Source organism: Garra rufa, unplaced genomic scaffold, assembly GCF_049309525.1.
Source record: "Garra rufa unplaced genomic scaffold, GarRuf1.0 hap1_unplaced_434, whole genome shotgun sequence".
Taxonomy (NCBI): domain Eukaryota; kingdom Metazoa; phylum Chordata; class Actinopteri; order Cypriniformes; family Cyprinidae; genus Garra; species Garra rufa.
In genome coordinates this window covers 1-14,290 of record NW_027394701.1, presented here as the reverse complement: position 1 = coordinate 14,290, position 14,290 = coordinate 1, and the positions used below count along the sequence as shown (strand labels likewise).

The 14,290-nt window shown below is 50.4% G+C and overlaps 21 non-coding genes across 21 annotated transcripts; 13 read left to right on the top strand and 8 right to left on the bottom strand.

Moving 5' to 3' along the window:
• Positions 1-377: 377 nt before the first annotated feature.
• trnal-cag (transfer RNA leucine (anticodon CAG)) lies at positions 378-460 on the top strand. The gene has a single exon. It is a non-coding gene; the product is annotated as a tRNA-Leu (tRNA).
• Positions 461-1,170: 710 nt separating this feature from the next.
• On the bottom strand, positions 1,171-1,244 carry trnam-cau (transfer RNA methionine (anticodon CAU)). The gene has a single exon. It is a non-coding gene; the product is annotated as a tRNA-Met (tRNA).
• Positions 1,245-1,531: 287 nt separating this feature from the next.
• trnal-cag (transfer RNA leucine (anticodon CAG)) lies at positions 1,532-1,614 on the top strand. The gene has a single exon. It is a non-coding gene; the product is annotated as a tRNA-Leu (tRNA).
• A 698-nt stretch (positions 1,615-2,312) lies between these two features.
• trnam-cau (transfer RNA methionine (anticodon CAU)) lies at positions 2,313-2,386 on the bottom strand. The gene has a single exon. It is a non-coding gene; the product is annotated as a tRNA-Met (tRNA).
• Positions 2,387-2,673: 287 nt separating this feature from the next.
• trnal-cag (transfer RNA leucine (anticodon CAG)) lies at positions 2,674-2,756 on the top strand. The gene has a single exon. It is a non-coding gene; the product is annotated as a tRNA-Leu (tRNA).
• A 1,040-nt stretch (positions 2,757-3,796) lies between these two features.
• trnal-cag (transfer RNA leucine (anticodon CAG)) lies at positions 3,797-3,879 on the top strand. The gene has a single exon. It is a non-coding gene; the product is annotated as a tRNA-Leu (tRNA).
• A 711-nt stretch (positions 3,880-4,590) lies between these two features.
• trnam-cau (transfer RNA methionine (anticodon CAU)) lies at positions 4,591-4,664 on the bottom strand. Its single transcript has one exon. It is a non-coding gene; the product is annotated as a tRNA-Met (tRNA).
• Positions 4,665-4,951: 287 nt separating this feature from the next.
• Positions 4,952-5,034, top strand: trnal-cag (transfer RNA leucine (anticodon CAG)). Its single transcript has one exon. It is a non-coding gene; the product is annotated as a tRNA-Leu (tRNA).
• A 711-nt stretch (positions 5,035-5,745) lies between these two features.
• On the bottom strand, positions 5,746-5,819 carry trnam-cau (transfer RNA methionine (anticodon CAU)). The gene has a single exon. It is a non-coding gene; the product is annotated as a tRNA-Met (tRNA).
• Positions 5,820-6,106: 287 nt separating this feature from the next.
• trnal-cag (transfer RNA leucine (anticodon CAG)) lies at positions 6,107-6,189 on the top strand. Its single transcript has one exon. It is a non-coding gene; the product is annotated as a tRNA-Leu (tRNA).
• A 711-nt stretch (positions 6,190-6,900) lies between these two features.
• On the bottom strand, positions 6,901-6,974 carry trnam-cau (transfer RNA methionine (anticodon CAU)). The gene has a single exon. It is a non-coding gene; the product is annotated as a tRNA-Met (tRNA).
• Positions 6,975-7,261: 287 nt separating this feature from the next.
• On the top strand, positions 7,262-7,344 carry trnal-cag (transfer RNA leucine (anticodon CAG)). The gene has a single exon. It is a non-coding gene; the product is annotated as a tRNA-Leu (tRNA).
• A 1,052-nt stretch (positions 7,345-8,396) lies between these two features.
• trnal-cag (transfer RNA leucine (anticodon CAG)) lies at positions 8,397-8,479 on the top strand. The gene has a single exon. It is a non-coding gene; the product is annotated as a tRNA-Leu (tRNA).
• A 1,040-nt stretch (positions 8,480-9,519) lies between these two features.
• On the top strand, positions 9,520-9,602 carry trnal-cag (transfer RNA leucine (anticodon CAG)). Its single transcript has one exon. It is a non-coding gene; the product is annotated as a tRNA-Leu (tRNA).
• A 711-nt stretch (positions 9,603-10,313) lies between these two features.
• trnam-cau (transfer RNA methionine (anticodon CAU)) lies at positions 10,314-10,387 on the bottom strand. The gene has a single exon. It is a non-coding gene; the product is annotated as a tRNA-Met (tRNA).
• Positions 10,388-10,674: 287 nt separating this feature from the next.
• Positions 10,675-10,757, top strand: trnal-cag (transfer RNA leucine (anticodon CAG)). Its single transcript has one exon. It is a non-coding gene; the product is annotated as a tRNA-Leu (tRNA).
• Positions 10,758-11,801: 1,044 nt separating this feature from the next.
• On the top strand, positions 11,802-11,884 carry trnal-cag (transfer RNA leucine (anticodon CAG)). The gene has a single exon. It is a non-coding gene; the product is annotated as a tRNA-Leu (tRNA).
• Positions 11,885-12,594: 710 nt separating this feature from the next.
• On the bottom strand, positions 12,595-12,668 carry trnam-cau (transfer RNA methionine (anticodon CAU)). Its single transcript has one exon. It is a non-coding gene; the product is annotated as a tRNA-Met (tRNA).
• Positions 12,669-12,955: 287 nt separating this feature from the next.
• Positions 12,956-13,038, top strand: trnal-cag (transfer RNA leucine (anticodon CAG)). Its single transcript has one exon. It is a non-coding gene; the product is annotated as a tRNA-Leu (tRNA).
• Positions 13,039-13,719: 681 nt separating this feature from the next.
• Positions 13,720-13,793, bottom strand: trnam-cau (transfer RNA methionine (anticodon CAU)). Its single transcript has one exon. It is a non-coding gene; the product is annotated as a tRNA-Met (tRNA).
• A 287-nt stretch (positions 13,794-14,080) lies between these two features.
• Positions 14,081-14,163, top strand: trnal-cag (transfer RNA leucine (anticodon CAG)). Its single transcript has one exon. It is a non-coding gene; the product is annotated as a tRNA-Leu (tRNA).
• Positions 14,164-14,290: the final 127 nt, after the last annotated feature.

The window sequence follows — 14,290 nt, the reverse complement described above, 5'->3', positions numbered from 1 at the left end:
CTCAGCTATCAAAAGGCACCACGCTGCCCCGTGTGAGGCACGACCTTCAGATTATGAGACTGACGCGCTGCCTAACTGCGCCAACGAGGCCGGCGGGATGACCGGTCTGAAATGCGAAGCGCTAGCGTGTCGGTGCCTGCCTGCAGGGCGTAGATCCAAAAGCTGCGTTCAGGTCGCAGTCTCCTCTGGAGGTGTGGGTTCGAATCCCACTTTTCCGACAGAACTGTCCTTTGTCCTTTGGCTTCGGATAACAGCTACAGTCTTCAGCGCTTGGCAGAACATGTGGAGCTATATTTGAATCGAATCAACATTTCGTTAGGGATTCAGACCACAAGCTGGGTGTAGCCGCAACGGGTCAGCTCCCACCACGCAAGCGTGTCAGGATGGCCGAGCGGTCTAAGGCGCTGCGTTCAGGTCGCAGTCTCCCCTGGAGGCGTGGGTTCGAATCCCAATTCTGACAGACTTAAGTTTCTGCTACGGACAACAGCTATGGTCTTCAGCCGCAAGGCTGTAACTTTGCCAACTTTGCCTTTATCAGGGCATTAACTTTGCCAAAGCACCACATTTCAGTCAACGTCAGAATTAGTATAAAGTGGCAGTAACGCCGACGGGCGTTCCGTTAAACTTGAGAATTACTCCGTTGTATCGTTTGTGCGACGTCACTCCTTCCCCGATACCAAGTTGCAGGCACTTTTAAAGAATGCCTTGAAAGACTATGTCAAGTCGTAATAGAATCGAGTCAATATTTCCTTAAGATGAAGGCAACATTGCTTTAAGGTTCACGAAAGCTTGCCTTCCCATTAATAGGGAATTTCATTTCCAATGCCAGCATGATATTACCCTTAAGAAAACCTCACAAGAACACCGCCACATGTTACATGAATATGACAGGGATGGTATTCCTGCATTCATTCAGCATTAGCCCAGCGTGAACACTGAATTTCGATTATATTGCATGTCAAAGGGTGGCCTAGGACTGAATGCAATGTCGCTGGATGGTATTTAGGGAATTTACCTGGAAACTCACAGTTTCTCCCGCAATGTCGTGTCGTCCACCCTTCAGATGAGCTGTGGCCTTTTTCCCTCAGGCGAAGGAGACAAGCAGGCGGACGGGAACAGAGAAGCCCGCTCTGTCGTGTAAGCGCTCTCAGCTATCAAAAGGCACCACGCTGCCCCGTGTGAGGCTCGAACTCACGACCTTCAGATTATGAGACTGACACGCTGCCTAACTGCGCCAACGAGGCCGGCGGGATGACCGGTCTGAAATGCGAAGCGCTAGCGTGTCGGTGCCTGCCTGCAGGGCGTAGATCCAAAAGCTGCGTTCAGGTCGCAGTCTCCTCTGGAGGTGTGGGTTCGAATCCCACTTTTCCGACAGAGCTGTCCTTTGTCCTTTGGCTTCGGATAACAGCTACAGTCTTCAGCGCTTGGCAGAACATGTGGAGCTATATTTGAATCGAATCAACATTTCGTTAGGGATTCAGACCACAAGCTGGGTGTAGCCGCAACGGGTCAGCTCCCACCACGCAAGCGTGTCAGGATGGCCGAGCGGTCTAAGGCGCTGCGTTCAGGTCGCAGTCTCCCCTGGAGGCGTGGGTTCGAATCCCACTTCTGACAGACTTAAGTTTCTGCTACGGTCTTCAGCTGCAAGGCTGTAACTTTGCCAACTTTGCCTTGTGTCAGGGCATTAACTTTGCCAAAGCACCACATTTCAGTCGACGTCAGAATTAGTATAAAGTGGCAGTAACGCCGACGGGCGTTCCGTTAAACTTGAGAATTACTCCGTTTTATCGTTTGTGCGACGTCACTCCTTCCCCGATACCAAGTTGCAGGCACTTTTAAAGAATGCCTTGAAAGACTATGTCAAGTCGTAATAGAATCGAGTCAATATTTCCTTAAGATGAAGGCAACATTGCTTTAAGGTTCACGAAAGCTTGCCTTCCCATTAATAGGGAATTTCATTTCCAATGCCAGCATGATATTACCCTTAAGAAAACCTCACAAGAACACCGCCACATGTTACATGAATACGACAGGGATGGTATTCCTGCATTCATTCAGCATTAGCCCAGCGTGAACACTGAATTTCGATTATATTGCATGTCAAAGGGTGGCCTAGGACTGAATGCAATGTCGCTGGATGGGATTTAGGGAATTTACCTGGAAACTCACAGTTTCTCCCGCAATGTCGTGTCGTCCACCCTTCAGATGAGCTGTGGCCTTTTTCCCTCAGGCGAAGGAGACAAGCAGGCGGACGGGAACAGAGAAGCCCGCTCTGTCGTGTAAGCGCTCTCAGCTATCAAAAGGCACCACGCTGCCCCGTGTGAGGCTCGAACTCACGACCTTCAGATTATGAGACTGACGCGCTGCCTAACTGCGCCAACGAGGCCGGCGGGATGACCGGTCTGAAATGCGAAGCGCTAGCGTGTCGGTGCCTGCCTGCAGGGCGTAGATCCAAAAGCTGCGTTCAGGTCGCAGTCTCCTCTGGAGGTGTGGGTGCGAATCCCACTTTTCCGACAGAACTGTCCTTTGTCCTTTGGCTTCGGATAACAGCTACAGTCTTCAGCGCTTGGCAGAACATGTGGAGCTATGTTTGAATCGAATCAACATTTCGTTAGGGATTCAGACCACAAGCTGGGTGTAGCCGCAACGGGTCAGCTCCCACCACGCAAGCGTGTCAGGATGGCCGAGCGGTCTAAGGCGCTGTGTTCAGGTCGCAGTCTCCCCTGGAGGCGTGGGTTTGAATCCCACTTCTGACAGACTTAAGTTTCGGCTACAGACAACAGCTACGGTCTTCAGCCGCAAGGCTGTAACTTTGCCAACTTTGCCTTGTGTCAGGGCATTAACTTTGCCAAAGCACCACATTTCAGTCGACGTCAGAATTAGTATAAAGTGGCGAACTTGAGAATTACTCCGTTGTATCGTTTGTGCGACGTCACTCCTTCCCCGATACCAAGTTGCAGGCACTTTTAAAGAATGCCTTGAAAGACTATGTCAAGTCGTAATAGAATCGAGTCAATATTTCCTTAAGATGAAGGCAACATTGCTTTAAGGTTCACGAAAGCTTGCCTTCCCATTAATAGGGAATTTCATTTCCAATGCCAGCATGATATTACCCTTAAGAAAACCTCACAAGAACACCGCCACATGTTACATGAATACGACAGGGATGGTATTCCTGCATTCATTCAGCATTAGCCCAGCGTGAACACTGAATTTCGATTATATTGCATGTCAAAGGGTGGCCTAGGACTGAATGCAATGTCGCTGGATGGTATTTAGGGAATTTACCTGGAAACTCACAGTTTCTCCCGCAATGTCGTGTCGTCCGCCCTTCAGATGAGCTGTGGCCTTTTTCCCTCAGGCGAAGGAGACAAGCAGGCGGACGGGAACAGAGAAGCCCGCTCTGTCGTGTAAGCGCTCTCAGCTATCAAAAGGCACCACGCTGCCCCGTGTGAGGCACGACCTTCAGATTATGAGACTGACGCGCTGCCTAACTGCGCCAACGAGGCCGGCGGGATGACCGGTCTGAAATGCGAAGCGCTAGCGTGTCGGTGCCTGCCTGCAGGGCGTAGATCCAAAAGCTGCGTTCAGGTCGCAGTCTCCTCTGGAGGTGTGGGTTCGAATCCCACTTTTCCGACAGAACTGTCCTTTGTCCTTTGGCTTCGGATAACAGCTACAGTCTTCAGCGCTTGGCAGAACATGTGGAGCTATATTTGAATCGAATCAACATTTCGTTAGGGATTCAGACCACAAGCTGGGTGTAGCCGCAACGGGTCAGCTCCCACCACGCAAGCGTGTCAGGATGGCCGAGCGGTCTAAGGCGCTGCGTTCAGGTCGCAGTCTCCCCTGGAGGCGTGGGTTCGAATCCCACTTCTGACAGACTTAAGTTTCTGCTACGGACAACAGCTACAGTCTTCAGCCGCAAGGCTGTAACTTTGCCAACTTTGCCTTGTGTCAGGGCATTAACTTTGCCAAAGCACCACATTTCAGTCGACGTCAGAATTAGTATAAAGTGGCAGTAACGCCGACGGGCGTTCCGTTAAACTTGAGAATTACTCCGTTGTATCGTTTGTGCGACGTCACTCCTTCCCCGATACCAAGTTGCAGGCACTTTTAAAGAATGCCTTGAAAGACTATGTCAAGTCGTAATAGAATCGAGTCAATATTTCCTTAAGATGAAGGCAACATTGCTTTAAGGTTCACGAAAGCTTGCCTTCCCATTAATAGGGAATTTCATTTCCAATGCCAGCATCATATTACCCTTAAGAAAACCTCACAAGAACACCGCCACATGTTACATGAATACGACAGGGATGGTATTCCTGCATTCATTCAGCATTAGCCCAGCGTGAACACTGAATTTCGATTATATTGCATGTCAAAGGGTGGCCTAGGACTGAATGCAATGTCGCTGGATGGGATTTAGGGAATTTACCTGGAAACTCACAGTTTCTCCCGCAATGTCGTGTCGTCCACCCTTCAGATGAGCTGTGGCCTTTTTCCCTCAGGCGAAGGAGACAAGCAGGCGGACGGGAACAGAGAAGCCCGCTCTGTCGTGTAAGCGCTCTCAGCTATCGAAAGGCACCACGCTGCCCCGTGTGAGGCTCGAACTCACGACCTTCAGATTATGAGACTGACGCGCTGCCTAACTGCGCCAACGAGGCCGGCGGGATGACCGGTCTGAAATGCGAAGCGCTAGCGTGTCGGTGCCTGCCTGCAGGGCGTAGATCCAAAAGCTGCGTTCAGGTCGCAGTCTCCTCTGGAGGTGTGGGTTCGAATCCCACTTTTCCGACAGAACTGTCCTTTGTCCTTTGGCTTCGGATAACAGCTACAGTCTTCAGCGCTTGGCAGAACATGTGGAGCTATATTTGAATCGAATCAACATTTCGTTAGGGATTCAGACCACAAGCTGGGTGTAGCCGCAACGGGTCAGCTCCCACCACGCAAGCGTGTCAGGATGGCCGAGCGGTCTAAGGCGCTGCGTTCAGGTCGCAGTCTCCCCTGGAGGCGTGGGTTCGAATCCCACTTCTGACAGACTTAAGTTTCTGCTACGGACAACAGCTACGGTCTTCAGCCGCAAGGCTGTAACTTTGCCAACTTTGCCTTGTGTCAGGGCATTAACTTTGCCAAAGCACCACATTTCAGTCGACGTCAGAATTAGTATAAAGTGGCAGTAACGCCGACGGGCGTTCCGTTAAACTTGAGAATTACTCCGTTTTATCGTTTGTGCGACGTCACTCCTTCCCCGATACCAAGTTGCAGGCACTTTTAAAGAATGCCTTGAAAGACTATGTCAAGTCGTAATAGAATCGAGTCAATATTTCCTTAAGATGAGGGCAACATTGCTTTAAGGTTCACGAAAGCTTGCCTTCCCATTAATAGGGAATTTCATTTCCAATGCCAGCATGATATTACCCTTAAGAAAACCTCACAAGAACACCGCCACATGTTACATGAATACGACAGGGATGGTATTCCTGCATTCATTCAGCATTAGCCCAGCGTGAACACTGAATTTCGATTATATTGCATGTCAAAGGGTGGCCTAGGACTGAATGCAATGTCGCTGGATGGGATTTAGGGAATTTACCTGGAAACTCACAGTTTCTCCCGCAATGTCGTGTCGTCCACCCTTCAGATGAGCTGTGGCCTTTTTCCCTCAGGCGAAGGAGACAAGCAGGCGGACGGGAACAGAGAAGCCCGCTCTGTCGTGTAAGCGCTCTCAGCTATCAAAAGGCACCACGCTGCCCCGTGTGAGGCTCGAACTCACGACCTTCAGATTATGAGACTGACGCGCCGCCTAACTGCGCCAACGAGGCCGGCGGGATGACTGGTCTGAAATGCGAAGCGCTAGCGTGTCGGTGCCTGCCTGCAGGGCGTAGATCCAAAAGCTTCGTTCAGGTCGCAGTCTCCTCTGGAGGTGTGGGTGCGAATCCCACTTTTCCGACAGAACTGTCCTTTGTCCTTTGGCTTCGGATAACAGCTACAGTCTTCAGCGCTTGGCAGAACATGTGGAGCTATGTTTGAATCGAATCAACATTTCGTTAGGGATTCAGACCACAAGCTGGGTGTAGCCGCAACGGGTCAGCTCCCACCATGCAAGCGTGTCAGGATGGCCGAGCGGTCTAAGGCGCTGCGTTCAGGTCGCAGTCTCCCCTGGAGGTGTGGGTTCGAATCCCACTTCTGACAGACTTAAGTTTCTGCTACGGACAACAGCTACGGTCTTCAGCCGCAAGGCTGTAACTTTGCCAACTTTGCCTTGTTTCAGGGCATTAACTTTGCCAAAGCACCACATTTCAGTCGACGTCAGAATTAGTATAAAGTGGCAGTAACGCCGACGGGCGTTCCGTTAAACTTGAGAATTACTCCGTTTTATCGTTTGTGCGACGTCACTCCTTCCCCGATACCAAGTTGCAGGCACTTTTAAAGAATGCCTTGAAAGACTATGTCAAGTCGTAATAGAATCGAGTCAATATTTCCTTAAGATGAAGGCAACATTGCTTTAAGGTTCACGAAAGCTTGCCTTCCCATTAATAGGGAATTTCATTTCCAATGCCAGCATGATATTACCCTTAAGAAAACCTCACAAGAACACAGCCACATGTTACATGAATACGACAGGGATGGTATTCCTGCATTCATTCAGCATTAGCCCAGCGTGAACACTGAATTTCGATTATATTGCATGTCAAAGGGTGGCCTAGGACTGAATGCAATGTCGCTGGATGGGATTTAGGGAATTTACCTGGAAACTCACAGTTTCTCCCGCAATGTCGTGTCGTCCACCCTTCAGATGAGCTGTGGCCTTTTTCCCTCAGGCGAAGGAGACAAGCAGGCGGACGGGAACAGAGAAGCCCGCTCTGTCGTGTAAGCGCTCTCAGCTATCAAAAGGCACCACGCTGCCCCGTGTGAGGCTCGAACTCACGACCTTCAGATTATGAGACTGACGCGCTGCCTAACTGCGCCAACGAGGCCGGCGGGATGACCGGTCTGAAATGCGAAGCGCTAGCGTGTCGGTGCCTGCCTGCAGGGCGTAGATCCAAAAGCTGCGTTCAGGTCGCAGTCTCCTCTGGAGGTGTGGGTTCGAATCCCACTTTTCCGACAGAACTGTCCTTTGTCCTTTGGCTTCGGATAACAGCTACAGTCTTCAGCGCTTGGCAGAACATGTGGAGCTATATTTGAATCGAATCAACATTTCGTTAGGGATTCAGACCACAAGCTGGGTGTAGCCGCAACGGGTCAGCTCCCACCACGCAAGCGTGTCAGGATGGCCGAGCGGTCTAAGGCGCTGCGTTCAGGTCGCAGTCTCCCCTGGAGGCGTGGGTTCGAATCCCACTTCTGACAGACTTAAGTTTTGGCTACGGACAACAGCTACGGTCTTCAGCCGCAAGGCTGTAACTTTGCCAACTTTGCCTTGTGTCAGGGCATTAACTTTGCCAAAGCACCACATTTCAGTCGACGTCAGAATTAGTATAAAGTGGCAGTAACTTCCGTTAAACTTGAGAATTACTCCGTTTTATCGTTTGTGCGACGTCACTCCTTCCCCGATACCAAGTTGCAGGCACTTTTAAAGAATGCCTTGAAAGACTATGTCAAGTCGTAATAGAATCGAGTCAATATTTCCTTAAGATGAAGGCAACATTGCTTTAAGGTTCACGAAAGCTTGCCTTCCCATTAATAGGGAATTTCATTTCCAATGCCAGCATGATATTACCCTTAAGAAAACCTCACAAGAACACCGCCACATGTTACATGAATACGACAGGGATGGTATTCCTGCATTCATTCAGCATTAGCCCAGCGTGAACACTGAATTTCGATTATATTGCATGTCAAAGGGTGGCCTAGGACTGAATGCAATGTCGCTGGATGGTATTTAGGGAATTTACCTGGAAACTCACAGTTTCTCCCGCAATGTCGTGTCGTCCGCCCTTCAGATGAGCTGTGGCCTTTTCCCTCAGGCGAAGGAGACAAGCAGGCGGACGGGAACAGAGAAGCCCGCTCTGTCGTGTAAGCGCTCTCAGCTATCAAAAGGCACCACGCTGCCCCGTGTGAGGCACGACCTTCAGATTATGAGACTGACGCGCTGCCTAACTGCGCCAACGAGGCCGGCGGGATGACCGGTCTGAAATGCGAAGCGCTAGCGTGTCGGTGCCTGCCTGCAGGGCGTAGATCCAAAAGCTGCGTTCAGGTCGCAGTCTCCTCTGGAGGTGTGGGTTCGAATCCCACTTTTCCGACAGAACTGTCCTTTGTCCTTTGGCTTCGGATAACAGCTACAGTCTTCAGCGCTTGGCAGAACATGTGGAGCTATATTTGAATCGAATCAACATTTCGTTAGGGATTCAGACCACAAGCTGGGTGTAGCCGCAACGGGTCAGCTCCCACCACGCAAGCGTGTCAGGATGGCCGAGCGGTCTAAGGCGCTGCGTTCAGGTCGCAGTCTCCCCTGGAGGCGTGGGTTCGAATCCCACTTCTGACAGACTTAAGTTTCTGCTACGGTCTTCAGCTGCAAGGCTGTAACTTTGCCAACTTTGCCTTGTGTCAGGGCATTAACTTTGCCAAAGCACCACATTTCAGTCGACGTCAGAATTAGTATAAAGTGGCAGTAACTTCCGTTAAACTTGAGAATTACTCCGTTGTATCGTTTGTGCGACGTCACTCCTTCCCCGATACCAAGTTGCAGGCACTTTTAAAGAATGCCTTGAAAGACTATGTCAAGTCGTAATAGAATCGAGTCAATATTTCCTTAAGATGAAGGCAACATTGCTTTAAGGTTCACGAAAGCTTGCCTTCCCATTAATAGGGAATTTCATTTCCAATGCCAGCATGATATTACCCTTAAGAAAACCTCACAAGAACACCGCCACATGTTACATGAATACGACAGGGATGGTATTCCTGCATTCATTCAGCATTAGCCCAGCGTGAACACTGAATTTCGATTATATTGCATGTCAAAGGGTGGCCTAGGACTGAATGCAATGTCGCTGGATGGTATTTAGGGAATTTACCTGGAAACTCACAGTTTCTCCCGCAATGTCGTGTCGTCCGCCCTTCAGATGAGCTGTGGCCTTTTTCCCTCAGGCGAAGGAGACAAGCAGGCGGACGGGAACAGAGAAGCCCGCTCTGTCGTGTAAGCGCTCTCAGCTATCAAAAGGCACCACGCTGCCCCGTGTGAGGCACGACCTTCAGATTATGAGACTGACGCGCTGCCTAACTGCGCCAACGAGGCCGGCGGGATGACCGGTCTGAAATGCGAAGCGCTAGCGTGTCGGTGCCTGCCTGCAGGGCGTAGATCCAAAAGCTGCGTTCAGGTCGCAGTCTCCTCTGGAGGTGTGGGTTCGAATCCCACTTTTCCGACAGAACTGTCCTTTGTCCTTTGGCTTCGGATAACAGCTACAGTCTTCAGCGCTTGGCAGAACATGTGGAGCTATATTTGAATCGAATCAACATTTCGTTAGGGATTCAGACCACAAGCTGGGTGTAGCCGCAACGGGTCAGCTCCCACCACGCAAGCGTGTCAGGATGGCCGAGCGGTCTAAGGCGCTGCGTTCAGGTCGCAGTCTCCCCTGGAGGCGTGGGTTCGAATCCCACTTCTGACAGACTTAAGTTTCTGCTACGGACAACAGCTACGGTCTTCAGCCGCAAGGCTGTAACTTTGCCAACTTTGCCTTGTGTCAGGGCATTAACTTTGCCAAAGCACCACATTTCAGTCGACGTCAGAATTAGTATAAAGTGGCAGTAACGCCGACGGGCGTTCCGTTAAACTTGAGAATTACTCCGTTGTATCGTTTGTGCGACGTCACTCCTTCCCCGATACCAAGTTGCAGGCACTTTTAAAGAATGCCTTGAAAGACTATGTCAAGTCGTAATAGAATCGAGTCAATATTTCCTTAAGATGAAGGCAACATTGCTTTAAGGTTCACGAAAGCTTGCCTTCCCATTAATAGGGAATTTCATTTCCAATGCCAGCATCATATTACCCTTAAGAAAACCTCACAAGAACACCGCCACATGTTACATGAATACGACAGGGATGGTATTCCTGCATTCATTCAGCATTAGCCCAGCGTGAACACTGAATTTCGATTATATTGCATGTCAAAGGGTGGCCTAGGACTGAATGCAATGTCGCTGGATGGGATTTAGGGAATTTACCTGGAAACTCACAGTTTCTCCCGCAATGTCGTGTCGTCCACCCTTCAGATGAGCTGTGGCCTTTTTCCCTCAGGCGAAGGAGACAAGCAGGCGGACGGGAACAGAGAAGCCCGCTCTGTCGTGTAAGCGCTCTCAGCTATCGAAAGGCACCACGCTGCCCCGTGTGAGGCTCGAACTCACGACCTTCAGATTATGAGACTGACGCGCTGCCTAACTGCGCCAACGAGGCCGGCGGGATGACCGGTCTGAAATGCGAAGCGCTAGCGTGTCGGTGCCTGCCTGCAGGGCGTAGATCCAAAAGCTGCGTTCAGGTCGCAGTCTCCTCTGGAGGTGTGGGTTCGAATCCCACTTTTCCGACAGAACTGTCCTTTGTCCTTTGGCTTCGGATAACAGCTACAGTCTTCAGCGCTTGGCAGAACATGTGGAGCTATATTTGAATCGAATCAACATTTCGTTAGGGATTCAGACCACAAGCTGGGTGTAGCCGCAACGGGTCAGCTCCCACCACGCAAGCGTGTCAGGATGGCCGAGCGGTCTAAGGCGCTGCGTTCAGGTCGCAGTCTCCCCTGGAGGCGTGGGTTCGAATCCCACTTCTGACAGACTTAAGTTTCTGCTACGGACAACAGCTACGGTCTTCAGCCGCAAGGCTGTAACTTTGCCTTGTGTCAGGGCATTAACTTTGCCAAAGCACCACATTTCAGTCGACGTCAGAATTAGTATAAAGTGGCAGTAACTTCCGTTAAACTTGAGAATTACTCCGTTTTATCGTTTGTGCGACGTCACTCCTTCCCCGATACCAAGTTGCAGGCACTTTTAAAGAATGCCTTGAAAGACTATGTCAAGTCGTAATAGAATCGAGTCAATATTTCCTTAAGATGAAGGCAACATTGCTTTAAGGTTCACGAAAGCTTGCCTTCCCATTAATAGGGAATTTCATTTCCAATGCCAGCATGATATTACCCTTAAGAAAACCTCACAAGAACACCGCCACATGTTACATGAATACGACAGGGATGGTATTCCTGCATTCATTCAGCATTAGCCCAGCGTGAACACTGAATTTCGATTATATTGCATGTCAAAGGGTGGCCTAGGACTGAATGCAATGTCACTGGATGGTATTTAGGGAATTTACCTGGAAACTCACAGTTTCTCCCGCAATGTCGTGTCGTCCACCCTTCAGATGAGCTGTGGCCTTTTTCCCTCAGGCGAAGGAGACAAGCAGGCGGACGGGAACAGAGAAGCCCGCTCTGTCGTGTAAGCGCTCTCAGCTATCAAAAGGCACCACGCTGCCCCGTGTGAGGCACGACCTTCAGATTATGAGACTGACGCGCTGCCTAACTGCGCCAACGAGGCCGGCGGGATGACCGGTCTGAAATGCGAAGCGCTAGCGTGTCGGTGCCTGCCTGCAGGGCGTAGATCCAAAAGCTGCGTTCAGGTCGCAGTCTCCTCTGGAGGTGTGGGTTCGAATCCCACTTTTCCGACAGAACTGTCCTTTGTCCTTTGGCTTCGGATAACAGCTACAGTCTTCAGCGCTTGGCAGAACATGTGGAGCTATATTTGAATCGAATCAACATTTCGTTAGGGATTCAGACCACAAGCTGGGTGTAGCCGCAACGGGTCAGCTCCCACCACGCAAGCGTGTCAGGATGGCCGAGCGGTCTAAGGCGCTGCGTTCAGGTCGCAGTCTCCCCTGGAGGCGTGGGTTCGAATCCCAATTCTGACAGACTTAAGTTTCTGCTACGGACAACAGCTATGGTCTTCAGCCGCAAGGCTGTAACTTTGCCAACTTTGCCTTTATCAGGGCATTAACTTTGCCAAAGCACCACATTTCAGTCAACGTCAGAATTAGTATAAAGTGGCAGTAACGCCGACGGGCGTTCCGTTAAACTTGAGAATTACTCCGTTGTATCGTTTGTGCGACGTCACTCCTTCCCCGATACCAAGTTGCAGGCACTTTTAAAGAATGCCTTGAAAGACTATGTCAAGTCGTAATAGAATCGAGTCAATATTTCCTTAAGATGAAGGCAACATTGCTTTAAGGTTCACGAAAGCTTGCCTTCCCATTAATAGGGAATTTCATTTCCAATGCCAGCATGATATTACCCTTAAGAAAACCTCACAAGAACACCGCCACATGTTACATGAATATGACAGGGATGGTATTCCTGCATTCATTCAGCATTAGCCCAGCGTGAACACTGAATTTCGATTATATTGCATGTCAAAGGGTGGCCTAGGACTGAATGCAATGTCGCTGGATGGTATTTAGGGAATTTACCTGGAAACTCACAGTTTCTCCCGCAATGTCGTGTCGTCCACCCTTCAGATGAGCTGTGGCCTTTTTCCCTCAGGCGAAGGAGACAAGCAGGCGGACGGGAACAGAGAAGCCCGCTCTGTCGTGTAAGCGCTCTCAGCTATCAAAAGGCACCACGCTGCCCCGTGTGAGGCTCGAACTCACGACCTTCAGATTATGAGACTGACACGCTGCCTAACTGCGCCAACGAGGCCGGCGGGATGACCGGTCTGAAATGCGAAGCGCTAGCGTGTCGGTGCCTGCCTGCAGGGCGTAGATCCAAAAGCTGCGTTCAGGTCGCAGTCTCCTCTGGAGGTGTGGGTTCGAATCCCACTTTTCCGACAGAGCTGTCCTTTGTCCTTTGGCTTCGGATAACAGCTACAGTCTTCAGCGCTTGGCAGAACATGTGGAGCTATATTTGAATCGAATCAACATTTCGTTAGGGATTCAGACCACAAGCTGGGTGTAGCCGCAACGGGTCAGCTCCCACCACGCAAGCGTGTCAGGATGGCCGAGCGGTCTAAGGCGCTGCGTTCAGGTCGCAGTCTCCCCTGGAGGCGTGGGTTCGAATCCCACTTCTGACAGACTTAAGTTTCGGCTACGGACAACAGCTATGGTCTTCAGCTAACTTTGCCTTGTGTCAGGGCATTAACTTTGCCAAAGCACCACATTTCAGTCGACGTCAGAATTAGTATAAAGTGGCAGTAACTTCCGTTAAACTTGAGAATTACTCCGTTTTATCGTTTGTGCGACGTCACTCCTTCCCCGATACCAAGTTGCAGGCACTTTTAAAGAATGCCTTGAAAGACTATGTCAAGTCGTAATAGAATCGAGTCAATATTTCCTTAAGATGAAGGCAACATTGCTTTAAGGTTCACGAAAGCTTGCCCTCCCATTAATAGGGAATTTCATTTCCAATGCCAGCATGATATTACCCTTAAGAAAACCTCACAAGAACACCGCCACATGTTACATGAATACGACAGGGATGGTATTCCTGCATTCATTCAGCATTAGCCCAGCGTGAACACTGAATTTCGATTATATTGCATGTCAAAGGGTGGCCTAGGACTGAATGCAATGTCGCTGGATGGGATTTAGGGAATTTACCTGGAAACTCACAGTTTCTCCCGCAATGTCGTGTCGTCCACCCTTCAGATGAGCTGTGGCCTTTTTCCCTCAGGCGAAGGAGACAAGCAGGCGGACGGGAACAGAGAAGCCCGCTCTGTCGTGTAAGCGCTCTCAGCTATCGAAAGGCACCACGCTGCCCCGTGTGAGGCTCGAACTCACGACCTTCAGATTATGAGACTGACGCGCTGCCTAACTGCGCCAACGAGGCCGGCGGGATGACCGGTCTGAAATGCGAAGCGCTAGCGTGTCGGTGCCTGCCTGCAGGGCGTAGATCCAAAAGCTGCGTTCAGGTCGCAGTCTCCTCTGGAGGTGTGGGTTCGAATCCCACTTTTCCGACAGAACTGTCCTTTGTCCTTTGGCTTCGGATAACAGCTACAGTCTTCAGCGCTTGGCAGAACATGTGGAGCTATATTTGAATCGAATCAACATTTCGTTAGGGATTCAGACCACAAGCTGGGTGTAGCCGCAACGGGTCAGCTCCCACCACGCAAGCGTGTCAGGATGGCCGAGCGGTCTAAGGCGCTGCGTTCAGGTCGCAGTCTCCCCTGGAGGCGTGGGTTCGAATCCCACTTCTGACAGACTTAAGTTTTGGCTACGGACAACAGCTACGGTCTTCAGCCGCAAGGCTGTAACTTTGCCAACTTTGCCTTGTGTCAGGGCATTAACTTTGCCAAAGCACCACATTTCAGTCGACGTCAGAATTAG